General features: G+C 32.9%; 1 protein-coding gene across 1 annotated transcript in view; it reads right to left on the reverse strand.

Moving 5' to 3' along the window:
• Window positions 1–15,166, reverse strand: part of LOC134839467 (heterogeneous nuclear ribonucleoprotein D-like-B) — a 393,489-nt gene extending 378,323 nt beyond the window's left edge. The window contains exon 1 of the mRNA XM_063855024.1: window positions 15,153–15,166. The gene's annotated coding sequence lies outside the window, so the exon portion shown is untranslated. The remainder of the gene's footprint in view (window positions 1–15,152) is intronic.
• Window positions 15,167–19,521: the final 4,355 nt, after the last annotated feature.

Below are 19,521 nucleotides of genomic sequence, written 5' to 3' on the forward strand. Positions count from 1 at the left end.
GAAGGTAGAGGAATCGTATATGGACATCGTAAAGTGTTGAGGATTAATTCCAGGGGTCGGAAAAATCACAAGGGATGTGGCATAAGGGACAAAATTGTGCCGTATTAGGGAGGCATCTTGTACAAATAATGATACCTTGATGGCAATCAGTAAGATGTTGATAGCTTGCCATACATTGGGTTTGGGTATTTCCCCAATTTGCGCTTTTAATCATTTTTTCACATAAACAACAAGGGGAGTAATATGAAAGTGATTGGGTATAATTTGGGACTTGGCAAATGGGGCATAAAATCTGTCCATATTTGGAAAAATGGGCTACAATTTGGTCATGACAGTCTATACAGATAAAGTGTGGTGGATGATGTGGCTCGTTATGATGTTGTTTCTTGAATTTGGATTTTGGTAAGTAGCAAATTGGGCATTCAAGAGTGGGTTGTTCAATGGTTTTTCGGAAGTACTGTAAAATGGGTTGAGAAACATAAAGAAAACTTTGGAAATAAAAATAACAGGCTTGAAAAATTTTACATATAAAAGCTGGTAAAGTTATCTGAATCATTCTTTTAAAGAAGGAAAAATTAAAAAATAACTCGATTGGAGGTTTGGAAGTTTATGTCGATGACATCTTCGTCATTGTTGAATGCATTTAAGATAATATTAAAAAATCTACTGCTGCTTTTGACAGTAAATTTTTCTTCATCGTGGAAGCCAGGACTATAACGTTGGCAAAAAATATCCAACTGCTGTTGATCGGGATGAATATAAATACGATTTGTGCGCGCTTGGTAACCGTCACCTTCGACGAGGAGATTATAATCAAGGACAAAATCAATGTCCATTACCAAGCAGAACATTTTGCGACTTTCTAAACAAACAGCATAATTGTTTATTCCTTGTTTTATTGCCTTTATAGGTCAGACATTTGTTAATTTGTTCGAAATTTAATATGTGAACATCCTGGTGGCATATTTGGCATAAGAATTTGTCAAAAATTAAGTTAGTTTTGGATTTGAGAGTCATGTAGCATTCATCACAAATAAAATAAAATGGTTGTGGATTCTTTCTTTTGTGAAGTTTCCTTAATTGAAGGGTTGTTTTCAATTCTTGACAAACGGGGCATTCGTTTGACATTGTATAAAAGTAAGTTATGCCCAAAACTCATCAAAGGCAATTTTGGAAAAACAGATAGGGCAGATGTTTTTGCATTTCTCAATGCAGTTATTGCACACAGTAATATATGGGTGCTTAACTATCATATGTTCACCCTTCCGTTTGTTTCTGGATAACACTAATTGGTTGCAGATATTACAGACATCGTATTCTGTCATATTAATTACATGAATAATCTGCCTGCAAATGGGGCAAGGAATTTTTGCGAATGGTGTACTAGCTCTTAGCTTGAGTTTATTATAAAAATTAACGCAAACTAAATGTGGTGGTTGTGGAGGTAAATTTTTGTGTAATTTTTTCATTTGATCGCAAATTTCCAAACATATAGGACATTCAGTTGTCATTCTCGCTGCTCATTCAATCTGGTCTAGATCGCAGGGAATGGGAAATGTTAGGCTATTTGCAAGACATAGTATTAAATGCCAGTATTTATTGCTTGGTTTAATAATGGTGCTGTGTAGTTCGCCATTATAAAGCGTTTCGAAATGAATTATAAAAATGGGGATTATTTTGAAATTTTCTGCTAGAATGAAGAAGCGCTGGAAACCTTTAATTTGGACGAAGGTTCCTTCGTAAAAAATTATCATTCTAGTCTAATGTACAATGTTCACATTCAATATTGGTAGGACAAGACTCTGGGTGATCAGATACAAAAAGAAAGAATGGCCAATATCGGGAAGTGGGGTAAATACTAAGTTCCTCAAAAGTACCTGTTTCGATATATCGAACATTAACTATCATGTAAACTTGTAAATGTGGTTGTAATTCAAATGTTTTCTTTATATGAATAACTGAAACTGGTTGGTCGTTGATATTAAACATCATTTTTTCTAATTAGAGAAAATAGGTGGATTTAGAAAAAATTCTGCATTTGTGTCAAAAGCAAGAAAATGACTTAGTTCAAGGAAATTAGGGTGATTTCCTGGAACTGTGATTGTAGTTAAGATACTGGAGTTAACCTTACTCACATGTAAAAGATAGAAGTTTTCAGAGTGTTTCTCTACTCCAATAAGTGAGTAACGTAGGTTTGGTAACCGGATAAATAGATTACGAGAGGTTAGTGAGATCATTTGAATGGAAATCGCTTATGTCTTTTGGCAGATGACTTAAGCAAGTATTCGACAAAACTAGAAAAAAATTCCAATAAGGCGAGTTGTGAAAGACTTCAATTGTTCCGTCTTCCCACGTGTTACAATAATCGAAATATAAGATAAGTTTTGGACAATATGAACCGTTACAGGCGTCGAAGGATTTTTCTATTTGGTAAAGGAGTACGTGACGATTGTTGTGTTTAAATAACATGGGTTTATATTTAATTATTTTTCTCACAAAAAAATAATTTCTTCACAAGCAGTTTCGATTATGGCTGAGTTTTTATACTTTAAGATGTGAAGAATATCTTTGTATCTAGGATTGGTTTCCTTCACGATAATATCGTAATTTTGATTATGGTGAAAGTCGTTGATAATTAAGTGTAAATTGTTATCAATTGCTACGGATGGTAAAATTGCTGTTGTGACTCGGGAATAGAATTTCTTTGGGAAATGAGGACAAGATATGATTAAGCAGAAATTTTGATTTAGTGTGTCAAGGAACATTTATTTTTCTTCAAATTTTATATTTGGAAAGTATCCATTCAATTTTGTTGTTTCTGTTTAATACTTATACACAGAAGTGAATTCCTTCGAAATCGGTAATGACGACTGCTGAGCTATTTCCTTCCAGTAAAGAACAAATATAATCATATTTTTTGTTTGAAGAGTCAATTTCAATTTCTTGAACAGTTTCCTCAGGATAAGTTATTATCATAAGGTGAATGCAATCATTTGGTTTGGTTTTTGGTAATCTTGCTGATGCTATTAATGCTGGTAGTTTGTTTGCATAACCTGGGAGTTGAATTAATAAACGAATGTCTCGATCCAAAATTCCTACCAACATTTGAATGTTTGTTTTCAAGTAAATTCTTTTTATCGTGGTATTTCACACACAAAAATGAACTCCTTCTGAAGTAATTTTTATGATAGCAGATTCGTTACTTTGAAGAAACGAACAGATATAATTATATTTGGGATTCGATGATTCAATGACAGCTTCATGAATCACTTTTCCGGGGTAAACAATTAGCATGAGGCGTATAAAATTATTGGTTCCTGGTTGATGCAAGTCAACAGCTGCTATTCGTGTAAACAGTTTATTTGTAAGTGTGGGAAATTGGATCAATAAAAGAACTTGTCTGTCTAGTATATCGACTAGCATTTAGTCAATGGGGATGCACAGTTTTCTTGAGGGCATTCTGAAATAGAAAACTGTTGCTTAGATTGGTGTTATAGTGTTGTTGTTGGTGGTTGGATGAGGGATTGTTGTGCTAGAGATCGTTCCTATTACACTGTTCCGTACTAAATGTTCATTTTGGTGATTTAGGTCTGGGTATAAACCAGGTTCGTTTCGCGAATCTGGTGACATTAAGGGTACTGCAGGCTCATTTCGCTCTACCATAGGTATTGAAGCAGTGCTTTCTTGGTAAATATTTTGATTTTGATTTTGTTGTCGTATTTGTTTTTGTCTTGAGTTTCGCAAATCGGATGATTCAAGATTGGAGTTTTCGTTTGAGAAAATAGAAGTAAAAACTGATAGAACGAAAAGGTTATACGTGGCACCTAATATTATCTTCCAGAAGCTCATAGTACGATTTGTTAGCTTATTAATTTCCAAAGCTTTAATAATTGTTACTATTATTTCTAGCAGGAATTTGAGAAAAAGAAAACAGGCAAAATAAATTCCGATTTTTTCTAGGAAAAAAGCAACAAAACCGAATGTTCCGATGAAACTATTCATGAAAAATCCTGGTGAGAGCAGAGAATCTAGATAAATTTTTTGGTTTAAACCCATTGCGGCGGTTAAAGCGTCGGAATTTGCATAATCCATGTGTCCATTTTGGAGAACAGTTCTTGTAATTTTTTTGAGAATAGATGCTGATGCTGTGTTATGAATAATGTTATCCCAAAAAGCTTTTAATTGTTTTGGGGTATACATGCCTGCGCGTCGCGAATCGTATACGGGAAATTCCGTAATATGGCCTATATCTTGTGGAGCGAACATTAAAGGAGTCTTGAAAGGTATTGGAGCCGGCATTAATTGGTACCAAGATAATTTATCATCTAAATCAAGTTGAAAGGCATTTTTGTAGCCACCAACGCAATGTATTTCGTTGGCAAAAGGAAAAGTTTGGCGGGTAATAGGGTCGACAAACATTGTTCGCCCATTGTAAAAGATCGGTATTCGATCAAAGCATTTTTCGAGAACTATAAGAGGTAAAACTTTTTTAGGGCAGTGATACAGCCAGCCAACTGCTCCATCGGTGTCCAAAAACATAGAGCGGTTGCCGGTTAACATGTATCCTGCAAGCCTGGTGTTTTGTAAAGCTAACATCATTATTGTTAGAATTTGTGTTCTTTCGAGTTCACATTGATTCTGTAATAATGTCATTTCAGAATGCCTGATTTGTTTAGCATTAAAGTACATTATGTAATCTAACTTTGCGCCCAGATGAAGTTCGTAATCAATTTCATCGGTACCTACATGGCGCCAAAGAGGATCCCGATTTTTATTGTTACGTTCATCATGGAGGAATGAAAAATTACCTGATCCCAGAGGATAGTTCAAAGGTTTCACTCTTATTTGATCGTTCTCATTTATTTGCATTTGATAGTAATTTCTATCATCGTGTCGTATGTTGCTGGATTTACCAGTGTTCATATCAAAACCGCCTGAATAAGAAATAAACAAGGACTCAAAATTTGTTTTATATAATGCTCCTGGCCTGCTGCAGACTTCTTGCTGCTTGTTGTAAATGCGAATTTTGAGGTCTAAGCCATTGGGTGCCGATCCCTCACTCAGTATATGATATTGAGGGTGGTCCAACTTATTAGCGTACTTGACCATTTTCGCTTTTTGAGAAAACAATTTTGTGACTACGCAATTTTCGGGCATGTCCCAAGTGTAAGCATAAGGGTCTAATGATGTTGATTCGCATCCGCCTTCGAGTACTGTGCATGGTAATGGCATACCGTAAGGATTTTGTACTTGTTTTGTTTCTAGATTTACTTTGAGTTGAACTTTTTGCATGTGCGTTTCGTAGCTATAGTGTTTGATTTGTCCCCTATTCTTGCATGCTGTCGAACTGTCGCCTTCTAACGATGTTCCTTCATTTCTGTGTTGTAAAATACTTTCATCCATTTTTATAATTAGTTCATGGGTGTATCCATCTTCATTCACTGTAATTTTGTTGTTCTTTGCTGCTTTTTTGCAATCTTCTGGTGGTATAATAATTTCATAGGTTATCATGTTCATATTGTGAACGATGGAAGAATGTGCCCACATTCCGCCATTATAACGAATGGGAAATGTTTTAATTTTACACATAACTGCGTTCACGTATGTTCTATAAGATCGTTGATATACGCTAATTGTGCTATCGGTAGTGTAAAGGTTTTCTGGGCTAACTTTACATGGGGCCACTTGATTTAAAGCATACATTTTATTTTCCTGCATGCTTGAACAATCACAGTGAGTAACTTTGAGAGAATTCGATACGTTTTCCAAATCATCATTCTGTAGAATGACAAGAGGTATAAATGTTGGAAGTAGAGTAGTAAATTTCATCATTATCGCGAAGTTGCTAAAAATTAGCAATAGTAAATTTTTTTTTTTTTTTTTTGGTTGGTTTTTATTGAAAGAAACCATTGTTTTTTTTTCTTTAAAAAATTGACTAGTTTGATTGACCATTACGTGTGGGGTCATAGTTTGAATAATCTTTTGTATCCAAATTGGTGACCCGGAGATTACAAAATGAGTTTTTAGCTAGTGAAGACTATTAGAGATTCCTTAGTTGAATCCTGCTTGGTAGAAGCTGGGTTGTCGCCGATGTCTCTGAATTCTTTCATTTGTCGAGCCCGTTTGAACAGATGTCTGTCCGTTTTGGAGGTTGTGACTTGATGTAGTTGGTATATATGATAATTCATCGAAATTATTACCATTCCTATCGTTTGGATAAAGAGGTGTTGATGTTAGCCTTCTCTGAGCTAATCCTGGTGTATGTGGCATTTGTATAGTTTCTGTGTTGTGCTCTTGAAATCCTGAGTCGATATTCGTTAAGGTTTTTTCTTGCTCAGTTTCATGTAGTTCTATATTATTTTCTCGTCTATGGTGTGTTTCGACAGGTAAATATTCTGATGAACCCATTGGGTTTTGAAATGATTTGTTGGTTAGTGGTGTATTGACAATTTTATTCCTTGATTTCATTAGGTTTTCATAGAATGGTTTGTAGGACTGGTCTTTTAACACATAGTCATTCACCAGTTCCTTTGCTTTTTCTTCAATGGGAAAGTATTCAATTAGATGGTTTCTATGAGCTGTCTTTTTTATAGTTTGATCTGAATCTAATTGTATTTCATAGTTTACATTCGTTACTTTATTTGTTACCGTATATGGGCCTGATCGTAGTTCTTGTAATTTTTTTGATTTGCCATCTTCTATGGAATGGTTTTCCATCAGTACTTTTTGACCTATCTCTAAGGGTTTTCCTAATTTATATTTATTTCGATATTTGTGGATTTTGGCGTTGTTTTCAAGACTTTTCTTGTAAGCTGTATTATAGATGTATTTAAATTGGTTCTCTCTGATAAGTAGTGAAGTGTTAATTTTTGGTTTTAATAATGGTTGTATAGCCTTATTTGATGATGTTTGTAAAGAATGTCTGTGTAATGGAAGATTAGCACAGAATTCAGAGTTGCACGTTAATTCTGAATTTCGGAGTAATCCTAGTTTTAAAGAGATTGGTATTTGAGGTTTTTGTCCGAAAACAATTTCGTATGGTGTTAATCCAGTACTTGCGTTGATAGTGGTGATATGAGCGAAAGCGAATTTCGCAGCTAGATCACTCCAATTTCCCTTTGCTTGATCAAAGAAAATTCTAAAATGTGTTCCTAGATGTTTGTTTTGTATTTCCACTTTACCATTTGTCCATGGTGAATATGCGGTTCTGGGAGCATGTGTTATTCCTAGTTCATGAAGCCAACTAGTAAAATCTTCGTTCATGAAAGCTGTTCCTTTATCATAAACTAGTTTTTGTGGAATACCAAATGTGAGAATAAATGTTTCTAAAGTTTTTATTGTTTCAAATGCGGTAGTGTTAGCTACTGGATATACTTGGAGGAATCGAGAAAATGAATCTACTACAACTAAACAATGTTTCTTTCCGTTTGATGTAGGATTAATTGGTCCCTTATGATCTATGTGTACAGTATGAAACGGGAAAGGTACTGTATCCGTCCATTGTTCTAACGGTGCTTGGTTAAGATCGTGACATTTGTGTTTATTTTTTTGACAGTCAAGACATCCTGCTATTAACTGGGTTATCCATTTATACATGCCTGGCCTAAAGAAAAATCGTTTTATATTCCCAATGGTTTTGTCTTTTCCTACATGACCTGCTAACTGATCTGAATGTGCCAATTCAAATATTTTTATAAAAAGTGACATAGGTACACAAATTTTAATTTCTTTTACTTCGGGATTATCTGAGGCTTGTTCAATGCAAAGAATATTTCCTATTAATAGTAAAGTTTCAAATTTGTTTAGATATGAAGATAAAGCTCTTGATTGTCTATAGTGTATATTTTTTGAGTCTTTGTTTTTGTTTCTTACTAATTCTTTTACGATTTTTACGACTGCATCGGTGTCTTGTTCTTTGGCAATAAGTTCTGTGTTTAAATCTATATTTTTTCCTAGGTTGTTGAAACTAGTAAATATCTGAGTAAGGTTATCCTTGTTTGTAAGTGTTTCGTTAGGCAGTTTGGTTGCAAGTTTTTTGTTTTCTAGTTTATTGGTTAATTGTTCACATAATGCAATTTCATCGTTTAGTAAACATTCTTGGATTATCTCATCTTGTTCATTAATCGTTTCAAAATATAAGAGGTCGGACTGGTCTTCAATATCGTAATTTGACATATAATCCCCAAATTGGGTTGGATTAGTGTTCAATTCGAAGGACAATTCGGAGTAGTTATGATCTGATTCTTCGTCACTTGCATTATTATTTGGTACTTTGTTTTGAATCATTCTAACTTGGTTGATAGCTGAACCTTGTATAAAGCAAGAACTTATATCAGTTAGTGAGCAAATTTGTTCTTTTTTTGTTTCTTTGGGTATTTTGATTAATTTGTCGTTATTTATTTTGAATCTAGTTACACCATTTTTATCTTGTTTAATAACAGGAAAAAATTCATCGCTGGGTCCTTTTTCGGTATCATGTACTATGAAGTATTTTTCTTCGTAGCCATTTTTGTCGTAAAATAAAATGTCTTTGGGAATCTTTTTATGTTTAAGTTGGTGTTTGTCTAAATCTTTAGTTGTTACATTTCTGCTTAAAATATCTGGGAATGCTAGGTTTTTTCCTTCGGTCCAAATAATTTTTAAATTTTGGAATTGTGATATAACCAATTGGTATCTAAAATATCTATGGGAAAGTTTACCTCTTCTTCCCCAAAGGTAAATCAAAGCTTCGTGATCAGTGTAGAGATATATTGGATGTGGTGAACCTAATAAATAGTGTTCGTATGTTTGTAGAGCTGATACAACACCGCAAAGCTCTCTAGCTGTTGTTGACATTTTTTGTTCCTCTTTGTTATATACTCTTGAATTAAAGGATATTATACGTTTTCCTTCTGGGAATTCTTGTACCAATATTGAACCTATTCCTATTGATGATGAGTCTACGTGTACATGGAAAGGATATCTTGTGTCTGGTATTGCTAAGATTGTATCTGCGCTAATTCTTTCTTTTATTTCGTTAAATAGTTGTTCATGATCTTGTGTCCATTTAAAAACTGTATCATTCCGTATCAAATCATAGAAAGGTTTTGAGTCTACATGTAAATTCTTTATATACATACTATAGAATCCTAAACAACCTAACACTCTCATTACATCTCTTTTGTTCTCTGGCGATTTCAATGCTTTGAGATCATCTACCTTTTTCTTGACTGGTTTTATGCCATTTTTACTTATTACATGTCCTAAAAACTGGACTCTTCTCAAAAAAAATTTTGTTTTTTCTGGTTGAGCTTTTAGTCCTGATTTTCTTAATAAGTCATGGTATGTAGCAATAATGTCGAACATTTCTTCTACAGTTTGTGCTTGCATTATTGTATCGTCTATATAGGTTACTGCTTGATTTCTTTTTATTAAGGGTGCAAAATGTGTTGTCATTATTCTACTGAAGAAATTTGGTAGACCACATAATCCGTAAAAACCTCGTTTAAAAGTATATTGTTTTGATCCAATTACAAAGCTTGTTAATTGTTGTGTTTCTTCTGTTAAAGGTACTTGATTGTATGCTGAGCATAAATCACTCGTGGTGAAGAAATTTCCTTTTAGTTTAGTGATGAGCGATCCTATTGGTTCTAATGGCCATGAATAACGACTTAAGTCAGTTATTGAGTTCAGGTATCTCGCATCGATAACGAGCTTGACTATGTTCCCTTTTGGAAGTATTATAATTGGGTTTATAAATTCTGATCCCATTTCGGTATTACTTCCCATTTCTCTAATTATTCCTGATTTACATAGTTGGTCTAATAAGTCATTCAGTTTTTCTTGGTAATGCAATGAAACTCTTGATGGTCTTTGTTTAGTCAATACAGAGTTTGGTAAAAGCTTTACGTGGAATTTTTGCTTTATTAGTCCTACGTCGTATTTATGTTGTGAATATACGTCTTTATTCTGTAATAGCATATTCATTAGGTCTTGTAATTGATTTTGGTTTATATCAGAGTGAGTAAAGTCAAACTTTTTTAGAAACTCTTGTTTTGTCTTGTCAAACTTTTTCTGGATTTCATGAATTTGTATATTTGTAAAATGTGTTTGGGAATTTAGTTCAGATTTGGGTTTCAGGTCCTTCAATTCCTTGCTGAAATCTGTTTCTAGTTCGTATTTATTTGTATAATCTAGTTCTTTTTGTTGCAAAAGTTCCTTGTTTTTCTTTTTGGAATTTTTACGATTTTCACTAATTGAAGAGTTTTTGAAGAACAGTTGATCTTTTGATTGCTCGCTTACATGAAAAATAGGATCTAGATGTTCGTTTTTGTTGAACAAAACTTCCATAGAAGCTATATTGTCTGCGACGCTGTAGATTGTTTTTGTAACAGTTTCAATGTCCTCGAAAGTTTGTCCAATTGAACCTTTGGATATAATGACCTTCGATTCTTTAGGATTGTTTAACATTATAGGTAACGTTTTCTCGTCATGATTACAATATGTGTTATAAGTGTATATTCCTTTTTGTTGTAGATCTTTATCTAGTTTGAACGATGTTCCCTTTTTGTAAACTTTGTCAGCTGGGGATATTGAAATGACACGAGTTGATTTTGGTGCTAAAGTTATGGTTTGGTCTAAAAGTACATTCTGATAACTACTTATAAATGGATAGCTTTTGCTTTTTATATTGCTGATAGCGACTGATACTCCTGGGTACATCTTGAGTTCTAGTTTCGGTGTTGAAAAGTCGATCGATTTAGTTGAATTAGAGAGGAAATCCATACCTAATATATTAAGTTTACATCCGTCCTTGGCCGCAACCCATGCTCGAATTTTCACAAAATAATCACCTTTACTGTCAAAACTAGCGTTAAAATTTGTATATCCTAAGAGTTTGAGTTTTTGTCCATTAACAGCAAATGTTTTGGATTGTGCTTTAGTAAGTGTCAACTTTTGTATTTTTGCGTATTCTAAATAGGTATCGTAATTTAATAGTGAACAAGTTGCTCCAGTGTCTACTAAGAATTGGGTTTCAAGGCCGTTATTTTTATTTTTGTCTCCGACGGGATGTTGATATAGATTAATATACATTTGTGACTTTTTATCTTGCGGAGACTGTTCTAGTTTAAAGTAAGTTCCTCGCCTTCGTCATCGCTGTAATACCCATGGATTTTATTCTCACTAAATTGTACTTTAGGGTTTCTGTCTCGACTATTTTCTCTGGAGGATGGTTTTGAATCACCTAGGGATCTTGCTTGATTATTGTAGGATGGGAATTTATTTTCGTGAGGTCTGTTTTGGTATCGCGTTCGATAATTGTCTTGTGAAAATGATCTTCTATTTCGATCGGGTATAGAATTGCTTCTGGTCCTATTTTGATTATAGTTGTTTGAGGCTGTGTTGTAAGTATTATAACGATTTGGGTTATTTTGATCGTTAAATCTATTATTGAAATTTCTATCTCTTGATCCAAAATTTTGAGATCGAGATCTATCGAAACTATTTGTTCTGTTTTTGAACTGTCTAGGATACGGAGAATATGGTCTGTTATTGTTATTTCGCTGATTATAGCCATTGTATCGATTGTTATAACTATTTTCTTCTCGAGGCCTAGATCTCCTATTATAATTGTCTGAGAATTTTTCACGATACTGAGGTGGTTTTCTGTTTTGATCTTTGTGGTCTCTATATTTAAAACAAACACTGATAGTATGACCTGACCTACGACACCATTTACAAAATCGGGTATGGTTTTGTTTATTTCTGGGTTCATTTGGATTATAGGCTGCATTTATTTTATGATCTTTCATTAGTCCTGTTAACTCCTTAAGCTGATCCTTTATTCCTTCTATCTCCAACTTATTATCAACACTACTTGAGGCTGTTCCAGTAAACTCACTACTTACTGCAAAACTTAAGTCTTTTGTTGCAATATGATCTTTTAATTGTTGCCATGTTGCGGGTGGATTCTCAATTAGGAATTGATGAGCCTTTTGTTTCAAGCCTGGCGGGCTTAAGCCGCGTACAAAGAATTCCATTTTCTTTGCTGTTCTTTGATCATCATTAAAAGTTGGATTAGGCCATCCACGGTCTACTGCGGTGCTTAATCTATGTATGTAGCTTTTAATGAATTCATCAGGTTGTCTTTTTATGTTTTCTGCTTCTATTCGTCTCCTATACTTATCTTTATCATCAGTGAATCTATCTATGAATTGATCTCTTATATCATTCCAAGGTAAGTTTGCTGCTAATCCCTGATACCATTGAGCGGCTGGACCTCTTAATATTGAACCAAATAAGGCTCTTTTTCTGTTATCATATGCGTCTTGTTCGTCACCTGCATCTCCTGGTCTAGTGCCTAGGGAAAATGCTATCTTTTTCTCTACTATATCAAGAAAATCTCTTGCATCTTCATTCGGATCTAATCCGGTAAACTTTTCGAGAGCTAAATCTGGGTATGCTACTACGTTTGCCATCGTTTGTTAAAATCACTCAATGTTTTGTTAACAATATATAAAGGGTTTGGATGTGTTGTGTACTGATCAATTGTACGGACTGAAAAAATTGTATTTAAGTTACAATGACGTTTGCTGGGATCAATGAATACGAATTTTTGTTAGATAGATCAATAGTGCTATGGGGCTGCTTAAGCTTTTTTAAGATAGAAGTTATCTCTGGGGTATTGCTGCTGGAAAGAATGGTTAATTCGTGAATATTTTTGTGTGGGTGTTTGGACAAAATTGTGATTTGATCTTTTTGGCTATTGGTGATATACCAAATAATTTTTGTGGATTTATTTTTTAATTTTAGTTTTCAATTAAATGCTGTTGTATTTACTTGATAAAAGTTGGTCATAGCATTTTACATCCTTTTAGGGACATAAATATTTATCTAGGGAATGATAAGCAAAATAAAAAATGTTTAAATTTTTCTTATGAACTCGTTATTATTTTTAATTTTTGTTAAGGAAAAATTTTGTGTTTTTAATAAAAAATGATTAAAATGCAAGTAGTTTTGTGCTTGGGTATATTATGATATCAGAAAGCAATCGGGAGTGAAGCAATTAATCGCTCTTCCGGTATACAAATTATGTTATTTGGTATTTTTATTTGCTGAAGAATGGTGTCAATTTCTGGAGTATATCGACGAAAGAAGACGTATAATTCGTGTTTATCTTCGTTAGGGTGTTTTGCTAATATACTAATTCGATTTTTTTCAGTGTTAGTGATATACCATATGATGTTAGAGACTTTATTTCCTAATTTGAGCTTTAAATTTATTGTACTGACGTCAATTTTAAAATGTGTTGACATTAATTTCACGATGTTTGTTTTCTTTTTCTTAAGCCAAGTTGTATTATTTGATTAGTATGTCTTAGAGTAATGAAAACCTCTTAGGAATTATTGAATTTTAACAAAGGTTATGAAGAATAAGATAAGGAAATTTAAAAAAATTTCTTTGAAAAAAAAATTTTTTTAAAAATTTTTTCTAAGTTTTTCAAGTTTTTTATTCGCTGAAACCTTAACTGAAACCTGAAACTTTGTTCAAGTGAAGTTTTATTGATGCTATGGTATGGTTAACAATACAACTATATGCCTTTATTGGTTATTATTGGTTCAAAACTTAATTTTTTTGTTAAAAATTCTTAGAAAATTTTTTGACTGAAACGATAATCTGAAACCTGAAACTATGGTAGCTGAAATTGAGTTTTTTTAATCTTAAAACTTTCTATACGCTTTATTATATCTGGTTTTTGCTTTATCTTGCAAAAAAATTCGAGAAAACCGAATCTTTTGATATCTTAAACTTAGTTTTTGAAAACTCAAACCTAAAACTCTTAAACTCTCTCAAACTCGGTGCCTGAAAATAAAAAGTTGGTTTTTGATAGCTGATCTAGTGTAAATTGGAATTTTGAACAGGTTTGCAACTTCAAAATCAAAATTTTGTTTGCGGAAACCTAAGTTTTTGGGGCTGAAACTATGATTTCTAGAACTGAAACTGTGGTTTGACCACTTGGTTTTAGAGTTTTGAGATTGAAAATTTAGGTTGGTCTCTCTAATATATTTCTATTCCAGCAATAAAATTGCCAAAAAGATGAAAATTTTAGCCTAAAACGACGATTTTAGTTTACTGAAACTATAAGTTTGAGGGCTCAAACTAACACCTTCTAGAAGTTTTTTGAGTTTAAAAATTTGTTAGTTCATTAAGGATTCCTATTATCTTTCAATATTTCACAAAAATTTCACTTGGGAAGCAAGATTTTTGGGTCTGAAACCAAAAACACCAATTCTGAAACGTACGTTTCAGCCTTAGGAACCAAAATTTAAAATTGGTTTGGTGGGTTTTAACACCGTTAGTTTTCTCTAGAAAGTCAAAATTCGGCGTTCGGAGCTCAATTTTGAGACCAAAAACTCAATTTTTGTGTTCTGAAACCTGAAACTAACAAAAACGTACCATTTAAGACCAGGTTTTTGACTTATGGTATCCAAATTTGGGTTTGACTAGTTCAACTTTTGCTGTTTTACCCGAATCCGTTTACAGAAACTTAAAATTTTGACCGGAAACTATACTTATTTTAACTGAAACGTTTGAACCTATAACTGAAACCTAGACTGAAACCAAAAATTTTGGCTGGTAAAAATCAATTTTTTAGTGCTTATGCTATCATATGAAACCTATTTTATCAATATAAAGTGGATGTGTCAGTGTTTTAAACTTAGTTTTTGTTGTGAAACCTGATATTTTTGTGCTGAAACTAAAACTTGGTGTTTGGTGTTATGTGGTTAACGTTTAAGATTGGTTTTAGTGCGTAATCTTATTGTTAATTAGGTGTATATTTAAACTGTGTCAAAAAAAACTAATGATTTATCAAAAAACACTCAAATCCGTTCCTTCCTTTTTGGTTTTTGTTATTTTCTTCCTTAGTTTCAGTAATTGGTAGCTTTACTGATGGACGATTTAGGTTTAAGTTACGTTAAGGTGGTTAGAATTAAAATGAGTTTAAGAAAATTTGAGGATAAGCCTCGAGAATTGATGAAGGATTAGGATAAATAGCAACAAGCGTGGATGGTTTGAGATAATGTGATGAATAATTCAATTTATCATACAATTTAGGGTACTCTTAGATCGCACATATGACCACTTAACCCCCTCGAAAAAATAAATGAAGATATTTAATAAGTTTTTGAGCACTTTAGTTTAATACAGGATTTCGTTAATTTTAGTGATGATAACTTTAAACTGAAGTTTCGGCAAAACTTTAGTGGATTACTGGACAAAACGGGTATATCTTACTAGCGGACTTAGGCAGAGAACGATTCTTTCAGAAATTTTATATATTATTATAATAATAGATAATAGTTAAGTTCATGAGCTAATGACAGTTAGAAAGCCGTCTAATAGACCTCGAGATGGAGGGATATCGTGGGCGACTGCTAGCGCAGGGGATGCATTTCGCAAGAACCCTACCAGGAATATCTGTCAAGTAGAAGACAATGAAATTTTGTTTCTATCGAAAGATACCCATTGTCTCTGGCTTTTTGAGGTTGAAAACTAATCTGACAAATACTCACAGATCCTAATAAAAATATATTTTTTGAATTTTAAAAGCTGTTTCTAGTTTGTTGGAAAAAGAATTTCTTAAGGATACTGAGGTGGTTTTCTGTTTTGATCTTTGTGGTCTCTATATTTAAAACAAACACTGATAGTATGACCTGACCTACGACACCATTTACAAAATCGGGTATGGTTTTGTTTATTTCTGGGTTCATTTGGATTATAGGCTGCATTTATTTTATGATCTTTCATTAGTCCTGTTAGCTCCTTAAGCTGATCCTTTATTCCTTCTATCTCCAACTTAATATCAACACTACTTGAGGCTGTTCCAGTAAACTCACTACTTACTGCAAAACTTAAGTCTTTTGTTGCAATATGATCTTTTAATTGTTGCCATGTTGCGGGTGGATTCTCAATTAGGAATTGATGAGCCTTTTGTTTCAAGCCTGGCGGGCTTAAGCCGCGTACAAAGAATTCCATTTTCTTTGCTGTTCTTTGATCATCATTAAAAGTTGGATTAGGCCATCCACGGTCTACTGCGGTGCTTAATCTATGTATGTAGCTTTTAATGAATTCATCAGGTTGTCTTTTTATGTTTTCTGCTTCTATTCGTCTCCTATACTTATCTTTATCATCAGTGAATCTATCTTTGAATTGATCTGTTATATCATTCCAAGGTAAGTTTGCTGCTAATCCCTGATACCATTGAGCGGCTGGACCTCTTAATATTGAACCAAATAAGGCTCTTTGTCTGTTATCATATGCGTCTTGTTCGTCACCTGCATCTCCTGGTCTAGTGCCTAGGGAAAATGCTATCTTTTTCTCTACTATATCAAGAAAATCTCTTGCATCTTCATTCGGATCTAAGCCGGTAAACTTTTCGAGAGCTAAATCTGGGTATGCTACTACGTTTGCCATCGTTTGTTAAAATCACTCAATGTTTTGTTAACAATATATAAAGGGTTTGGATGTGTTGTGTACTGATCAATTGTACGGACTGAAAAAATTGTATTTAAGTTACAATGACGTTTGCTGGGATCAATGAATACGAATTTTTGTTAGATAGATCAATAGTGCTATGGGGCTGCTTAAGCTTTTTTAAGATAGAAGTTATCTCTGGGGTATTGCTGCTGGAAAGAATGGTTAATTCGTGAATATTTTTGTGTGGGTGTTTGGACAAAATTGTGATTTGATCTTTTTGGATATTGGTGATATACCAAATAATTTTTGTGGATTTATTTTTTAATTTTAGTTTTCAATTAAATGCTGTTGTATTTACTTGATAAAAGTTGGTCATAGCATTTTACATCCTTTTAGGGACATAAATATTTATCTAGGGAATGATAAACAATATAAAAAATATTTAAATTTTTCTTATGAACTCGTTATTATTTTTAATTTTTGTTAAGGAAAAATTTTGTGTTTTTAATAAAAAATGATTAAAATGCAAGTAGTTTTGTGCTTGGGTATATTATGATATCAGAAAGCAATCGGGAGTGAAGCAATTAATCGCTCTTCCGGTATACAAATTATGTTATTTGGTATTTTTATTTGCTGAAGAATGGTGTCAATTTCTGGAGTATATCGACGAAAGAAGACGTATAATTCGTGTTTATCTTCGTTAGGGTGTTTTGCTAATATACTAATATGATTTTGTTCAGTGTTAGTGATATACCATATGATGTTAGAGACTTTATTTCCTAATTTGAGCTTTAAATTTATTGTACTGACGTCAATTTTAAAATGTGTTGACATTAATTTCACGATGTTTGTTTTCTTTTTCTTAAGCCAAGTTGTATTATTTGATTAGTATGTCTTAGAGTAATGAAAACCTCTTAGGAATTATTGAATTTTAACAAAGGTTATAAAGAATAAGATAAGGAAATTTAAAAAAATTTCTTTGAAAAAAAAATTTTTTTAAAAATTTTTTCTAAGTTTTTCAAGTTTTTTATTCGCTGAAACCTTAACTGAAACCTGAAACTTTGTTCAAGTGAAGTTTTATTGATGCTATGGTATGGTTAACAATACAACTATATGCCTTTATTGGTTATTATTGGTTCAAAACTTAATTTTTTTGTTAAAAATTCTTAGAAAATTTTTTGACTGAAACGATAATCTGAAACCTGAAACTATGGTAGCTGAAGTTGAGTTTTTTTAATCTTAAAACTTTCTATACGCTTTATTATATCTGGTTTTTGCTTTATCTTGCAAAAAAATTCGAGAAAACCGAATCTTTTGATATCTTAAACTTAGTTTTTGAAAACTCAAACCTAAAACTCTTAAACTCTCTCAAACTCGGTGCCTGAAAATAAAAAGTTGGTTTTTGATAGCTGGTCTAGTGTAAATTGGAATTTTGAACAGGTTTGCAACTTCAAAATCAAAATTTTGTTTGCGTAAACCTAAGTTTTTGGGGCTGAAACTATGATTTCTAGAACTGAAACTGTGGTTTGACCACTTGGTTTTAGAGTTTTGAGATTGAAAATTTAGGTTGGTCTCTCTAATATATTTCTATTCCAGCAATAAAATTGCCAAAAAGATGAAAATTTTAGCCTAAAACGACGATTTTAGTTTACTGAAACTATAAGTTTGAGGGCTCAAACTAACACCTTCTAGAAGTTTTTTGAGTTTAAAAATTTGTTAGTTCATTAAGGATTCCTATTATCTTTCAATATTTCACAAAAATTTCACTTGGGAAGCAAGATTTTTGGGTCTGAAACCAAAAACACCAATTCTGAAACGTACGTTTCAGCCTTAGGAACCAAAATTTAAAATTGGTTTGGTGGGTTTTAACACCGTTAGTTTTCTCTAGAAAGTCAAAATTCGGCGTTCGGAGCTCAATTTTGAGACCAAAAACTCAATTTTTGTGTTCTGAAACCTGAAACTAACAAAAACGTACCATTTAAGACCAGGTTTTTGACTTATGGTATCCAAATTTGGGTTTGACTAGTTCAACTTTTGCTGTTTTACCCGAATCCGTTTACAGAAACTTAAAATTTTGACCGGAAACTATACTTATTTTAACTGAAACGTTTGAACCTATAACTGAAACCTAGACTGAAACCAAAAATTTTGGCTGGTAAAAATCAATTTTTTAGTGCTTATGCTATCATATGAAACCTATTTTATCAATATAAAGTGGATGTGTCAGTGTTTTAAACTTAGTTTTTGTTGTGAAACCTGATATTTTTGTGCTGAAACTAAAACTTGGTGTTTGGTGTTATGTGGTTAACGTTTAAGATTGGTTTTAGTGCGTAATCTTATTGTTAATTAGGTGTATATTTAAACTGTGTCAAAAAAAACTAATGATTTATCAAAAAACACTCAAATCCGTTCCTTCCTTTTTGGTTTTTGTTATTTTCTTCCTTAGTTTCAGTAATTGGTAGCTTTACTGATGGATGATTTAGGTTTAAGTTACGTTAAGGTGGTTAGAATTAAAATGAGTTTAAGAAAATTTGAGGATAAGCCTCGAGAATTGATGAAGGATTAGGATAAGTTTTTGAGCACTTTAGTTTAATACAGGATTTCGTTAATTTTAGTGATGATAACTTTAAACTGAAGTTTCGGCAAAACTTTAGTGGATTACTGGACAAAACGGGTATATCTTACTAGCGGACTTAGGCAGAGAACGATTCTTTCAGAAATTTTATATATTATTATAATAATAGATAATAGTTAAGTTCATGAGCTAATGACAGTTAGAAAGCCGTCTAATAGACCTCGAGATGGAGGGATATCGTGGGCGACTGCTAGCGCAGGGGATGCATTTCGCAAGAACCCTACCAGGAATATCTGTCAAGTAGAAGACAATGAAATTGTGTTTCTATCGAAAGATACCCATTGTCTCTGGCTTTTTGAGGTTGAAAACTAATCTGACAAATACTCACAGATCCTAATAATAATATATTTTTTGAATTTTAAAAGCTGTTTCTAGTTTGTTGGAAAAAGAATTTCTTAAGGATACTGAGGTGGTTTTCTGTTTTGATC

This window comes from Symsagittifera roscoffensis, chromosome 2, assembly GCF_963678635.1.
Source record: "Symsagittifera roscoffensis chromosome 2, txSymRosc1.1, whole genome shotgun sequence".
NCBI lineage: Eukaryota > Metazoa > Xenacoelomorpha > Acoela > Convolutidae > Symsagittifera > Symsagittifera roscoffensis.